At 53.0% G+C, this 5792-nt stretch overlaps 1 long non-coding RNA gene across 1 annotated transcript in view; it reads right to left on the bottom strand.

The window, feature by feature from the left end:
- Positions 1-589, bottom strand: part of LOC144226453 (uncharacterized) — a 4351-nt gene extending 3762 nt beyond the window's left edge. Inside the window, exon 1 of the long non-coding RNA XR_013333643.1 lies at positions 416-589. This is a non-coding gene — a long non-coding RNA (uncharacterized LOC144226453). The remainder of the gene's footprint in view (positions 1-415) is intronic.
- Positions 590-5792: the final 5203 nt, after the last annotated feature.

Below are 5792 nucleotides of genomic sequence, written 5' to 3' on the forward strand. Positions count from 1 at the left end.
AAACTTTCCGCCGCTGCCTCCCGCGCGCGTCTACACCTGCAGGCGGTCGGGCGCCGCCTCCTGCCCCCCGGGCGCTAACCCCGTCACAGTCCGCGTCTCCACGGTCTCACCGCTGACCGTCCACCTCAGCCTTGACGACGTCGGGATTTCGGAGGCGCCCCAGCCGCACCGCCTGCGCCCGTCTACGCCGCCACGGCAGTCCCCGGGTCACCGAGGACTCCTCGGCTCAGGGGCCGCGTCCACGCCGCCTCGGAGATGCCTCGGGGCCCGGGCCGCGTCCACCCCGCTCAAGGCTCACGAGGCGCAGAGCGCGCCCTAGGGCGCAGACCCCGCGACAGGCGCTCAGTGAGCGCGGGGGTGCCGCGATGTCTCCGGGTGCCCCCAAGTCCCGCGAAGCCGGCCGGGGGCTTCTTACCTTGCTCGCGCGCTCACGCTCCTGTCCTGGCCGTGCGGTCCCTTCCACACATTTTGCGATATTGTCGACAGCGAAAGAAAATATTGTAAATCCTCTCCCGGTCACGCGGCTGTCCCCCAATCTCCTCGCTCTCCTGTCTTTTCGGCCTTTAGGACAATACTCGGCCCCAGCGGCCGGCCGCTGGCCTGGGGGGGCTCCAGGCGGGCGGGGCTGGCGGCGNTCGGCCGGCCTGCGATGCTGAGGCCTGATTGGCAGAGACGAAGAAGGGGCTCAGGCAGTGGGGGTTGCGGGTTTCATTCTTTGCCTTTTCTTTCTTGCGGCCGCCGCTGTTCTTTTGAGCCCTCCTGAGATCCGCCGCCTTTTCGTCGCAGCTTCCGTGCACCCCATCATAACACCTAACCACCCGAGAATAACTGTATTTCTTTTGCTCTTTGCTACCAAATAGGTAGCACCTTTTTTTTTTAATATTTTAAATGTTTTATTTATTTATTTATTTCTAGGAGAGAGAGAGAGAGAGAGACAGTGTGAGAAGGGGAGGGTCAGAGAGAGGGGGAGGGTCAGAGAGAGAGGGAGTCACAGACTGAAACAGGCTCCAGGCTCTGAGCTGGCAGTCAGCACAGAGCCCGACGCGGGGCTCGAACCCACGAACCGCGAGATCATGACCTAAGCCGAAGTCGGACGCTTAACCGACTAAGCCACCCAGGCGCCCCCCAAATAGGTAGCACCTTGAGGTCCGGACACAGGGTTTGTGGTGCTCACCACTGTATCCCCAGGATATAGGATGTGCTCAAACGCATGTGTTGATTGAATTAACGGAAAAGGTGCGCACAGGTTTTTAGAGCTGTCTGTAAGGCTGGTAACATCCCTAGAAGATAGCATTCTTCTTCAAGAATGGGGAGACTGACGAGCAGAGAAATGCTGTCACCAAGGAGTGATGGCTGAGCTGATACTGGGACACGCTTACATCACTAGCCCTCGGATCTCCACACAGTGATGTTTTGTGTAGTGTCAGGGCCTCTGTTTCCCATCTGTCCAAGGATTAGATTGATTAGAGTGAAAGGTGGTTTGGAAGATTATTTCAGTGAACGAGTATGCGGTTGGCAGTATGAATGGGACATTCCTAGGCTCCATGTTAAATTCTGGGTCCTCTCTCTTACTGGGACCTCCTCCCCTACAAATCACAGGGAGAGTTAAAAGCACTGTGTTCCAACCAGGCTACTATGCCCTCCACTGAGGGTTTGGGAGCATGTGGGAGGATTTTTCTGGTCGGGGCAGGGGGAGAGGACCACAGGGAAACTGACTTGAGCAGGCATGCTATTCTGGGGAGAAGGGAGTCTTTGGGAAACCCAACCCCATCCTAGGCTGGTCCTTTTGATTGAAGGGTGGTCTCTGAGATGGGAAAGAGAAGGCTTCCTCTGATAAAAGCAGGTATCAGAGCTGTTCCTGGAGTTGGGTGAGAGCATTCATTGGCCAGAGAAATGCTACCCGAGATCCTGGAAGTGAATGAAACTCAGACAGAGGAGCTGGGCTGGTGACACAGGGAGTTTCCTTGCATCTCTGTCTTCACATGGCCATCTTATTAGGGCACCAATCATTGGTAGGTTTCAGGTCCTACCCTAATCCAATATGACCTCGTCTTAACTTCATTACGTCTGCAAAGACCCTATTTCCAAATCAGGTTACATCCACAGGTTAGGATTTCAACATATCTTTTTTTTGGGGGGGGGGGACACAAATCAACCTGCAACAAGGCTCAATGAAGAAAGAATATTCTGGCCAGAGGGGAACAGCAACAGCAGATTACCCTCCTAGTGCCCACTGCTTTCTGGGGTCCTATCTCCAGCATCTCTCAGTTCCTGATAACTAGCAACTGCTTAAATGGAGCCAGGAGCCAGCTGATCCTCTGGATATCGGGTCTTCTCACGCCTCTTCTTCCAGCAGACTCTGTGCAGCCTGCCTGTCCCTCCTCTTCCTGCCTGCCTGCTCCCCACCCCCCACCCGCATCCCACATGCGAGATGGACAAGGACAATAAAAGCTGTTTCACAAGCAGGTGGTGATTAATCGCCAAGTTAATTAAAGAGGCAGTAATTACGCTCCGATTTCAGAGGAAGGAGCGATGTCTTGGGCAGGGATGGGTGGTCAGCCTCGGTCTCCCTGAAAAGGTGGGGCTGGAAGACAGGATTTGAAGAGACAGGAAAAAAAGCAAGTAACATTTTTTAAAATGTTTTTATTTATTTCTGAGAGAGAGAGGCAGCGTGAGCAGGGGAGGGTCAGAGAGAGAGGGAGACACAGAATCCGAAGCAGGCTCCAGGCTCTGAGCTAGCTGTCAGCACAGAGCCCGACGCGGGGCTTGAACCCACGAACCGTGAGATCATGACCTGAGCTGAAGTCGGGCGCTTAACCGACTGAGCCACCCAGGTGCCCAAGTAACATTTTTTTAAAGTGGGTGCCTCAACCGTAGATGTAATATTTTATTTGACAGCGTCAGGTGGCAGGCTTAAACATTTAAGCTCGTCCCTGTGCTTTTCCATGTCTTTGAAATATTTCATTAACAATAATAACAACAAATCCGGGGGAGGCTAAGTTCGGGATGTATAAACAGCCTCAGATGCCAGTGTGCCCCACTTCACACAATGGAGACGGCCTTAAGATGATGTGTAAATCGAACCCCGTTTGCCCACCCAGTACATCTTAACATCAGCAATGCTCGATCTTCATTTCTGATTGATTTTCCCTGGTAGAGGCGCAGAATTCTTTGCTTTAAGTGTCAGGCTCTCTCTGTCAAGTAGTTAATGACCTATAAAGCACTTAAAACGTACTGGAGGAGATGCTATTTGGAGGCACCCTGTGGTGTACCCTCTTCTATTGCCGGTAATCACCCCTCATTTATTTGCTCTTATTGGTTTAGAATTTGCTATCAGGTTTCCCTAAAGTGAAGCCCACCAGGAAAGGTCCAATTCACATGGGCCCAGATGGGTGCTAGGGTTGGGACCCTGGGGCAGCAGCAACAGACGAGGGAAAGGGCCTTTCCTTAAGAGCCCTTGACCTTGGATGCACTGGTCACCTCTTGGCATGTCTTCCCTGACTACCTCATTCCTCCCGCAGCTACAGCCACCGCTGCCTTCCCAGTTTCTCCTCACCATGTGTCTGCTGCCTCAGCCTCTGTCCTGAGTCCTGATCTGCTCTCTTGGTTGCCTTTAGGACACCTCCTCCGGGTTACCACCTGGATTTCTCCCCACGTTGGTGCTCCACTCCGGTACTTCTGGTTGTGTTTACTGAAACCAGCCTCTGTCCACCGGATGGGGCACAGGCAGTTGAGGCCAGTAGATCACCAGGTCTTTTTGGCCCCTCCTCACCAAGGTGGCTCTAGAGTCTGGTCCCCTGCCCCAGCTCACACCACCTCGGCCTCAGTCCCAGCTCCAAACTTTTGCCAATCTCAGCAGCCTCCAACTGAAACAGACCAGCCTCCCCAGAGCCATTCCCTCAAGTTGCCTCCTAAAGAACAGTGTCGGAGACTTTGCTCTCTTGCTCCCCGACTTCTGCGTGCCCCTCAGGCCTCGGTCTGATGCCCAAGGCCCTTCACAACCTGGGACCGTGTCATCTCCCCAGGATCTCCCAAGGACCTCACACATTCTGCCCTCCCACTCCTTCTGTCTTCAGGCCTTAGCTCATGATATTCTGTCTGGAATCCCTTCATCTTTTAAGGTCCCCTCTTTCAGGAAGCCTTCCTTGGTTAGCTCAAGCTTGGCTTACTCTCCTTGAGGCTCCCATGGCCTTCCCATGATGTATTTTCCTTGGGTTTCTGTGTCTCCCTGTATTTTAGGGACAATTTATTGAGTGTCACTCATTCAGGGGCATTTCTTGAGCATCCGCTGAGAGAAGAGTTGTTAGGAGCACCAGCTTTAGAATCAGCCAGGTCCAAGTTCAAACCTGGCTTTGCTCCTTGCCTACCGAGTAAACTTGGGCATTTGCTGCCCCTCTCTGAGCCTCACTTTCCTCCTCTGCCACGCCCCAGAGCTGCCTACCCTCGGGCAACCGAAGGATGACGCCAACCTGGCAATGTCAGTGCTGGGAGTGAGGGAAGAGGTCAAGGTTGGGGTGAGCACAGAGGCTGTGGCAGCGGCACCCCCCAGGGTCAGAGCTGTGAGAAGCAACCACAAGGAGCACAGAGCAGGGTGAGCCACCTGACCAGGCGGGCGGGAGGCCGAATAGACCCTTCCAGAAGGGGAAGGGTTTTCCTAATTTTCCTAATTTTCTTTCTTTTTTTACATTTTTTAAAAGTTTTTTTTTTTAAGTTTATTTTTGGGACAGAGGGAGAGGCAGAGAGAGGGGGGGAACACAGAATTTGAAGCAGGTTCCAGGCTCTGAGCTGTCAGCACAGAGACAATGGGGGGCTCGTGAACTATGAGATCATGACCTGAGCCAAAGTTGGACGTTAAACCAGCTGAGCCACCCAGGCACCCCGAATGTTTATTTATTTTTGAGAGAGAGACAGAGTGTGAGCAGGGAAGGGCAAAGAGAGAGAGGGAGACACAGAATCCAAAGCAGGCTCCAGGCTCCAAGCTGTCAGCACAGAGCCTGATGAAGCGCTCGAACTCAGGAACCTCAAGATCATGACCTGAGCCCAAATGGGCCACTTAGCCAACTGAGCCACCCAGGCGCCCCAAAAAGTGTATTAATTTTCTAGGGCTGCTGTAACAAATTACCACAAGCTCGGGTGTCTTAAAGCAGTGCACGTTTATTCTCTGGCAGTTCTGGAAGCCAGAAATTCAAAATCAATTTTATCAGGCTGAAACCAAGGGGTGGGCAGGGCCCCTTTCCCTCCAGGTCTTTGAGAAGAATCTGCCTCGTCACCCTTTCTAGCTTCTAGAGGTGCATCCCTTGGCTCCTGACCCCTCCCTCCTTCCTGCCCCAAAGTGGGCAATGTAGCAACTTCACGTCTCTCTGCTTCCAGCCTCATATTGCTCTCTGCCTTCTGACTGTAACCTCCCCCACATCCCTCTTATAAGAACACTTGCGATTCTAATAACCAGGATAATCTCCCCATTTAAAAACCCTTAATCACATCCTCAGAGTCTTTGCCATATAAGCTAGCATTCGCGGGTTCCAGGGATTAGGATGTGGGCATCTCAGCAAGGCCCACTATTCAGGCCACAGCGGAAGGCAACGGAGCAGAGAAGTTCAGATCGTGGGCTCTGAAGTTACTTTTGGGCCCTGAATCTCAGCCTCACTATTGTCAGCTGTGTGGACTTGGGCAAGTTGCTAGATCTCTCAGATAGTCGGTTTCCTCATCTATAAAATGGGAACAGTGTCTAGCTCCAGATGGGAACACAGTAGGCATGCAAGTACACGGTCAGCAGAGGGGACTACACTCGC

Source organism: Crocuta crocuta, unplaced genomic scaffold (assembly GCF_008692635.1).
Source record: "Crocuta crocuta isolate KB4526 unplaced genomic scaffold, BGI_CrCroc_1.0 scaffold143, whole genome shotgun sequence".
Lineage (NCBI taxonomy): Eukaryota > Metazoa > Chordata > Mammalia > Carnivora > Hyaenidae > Crocuta > Crocuta crocuta.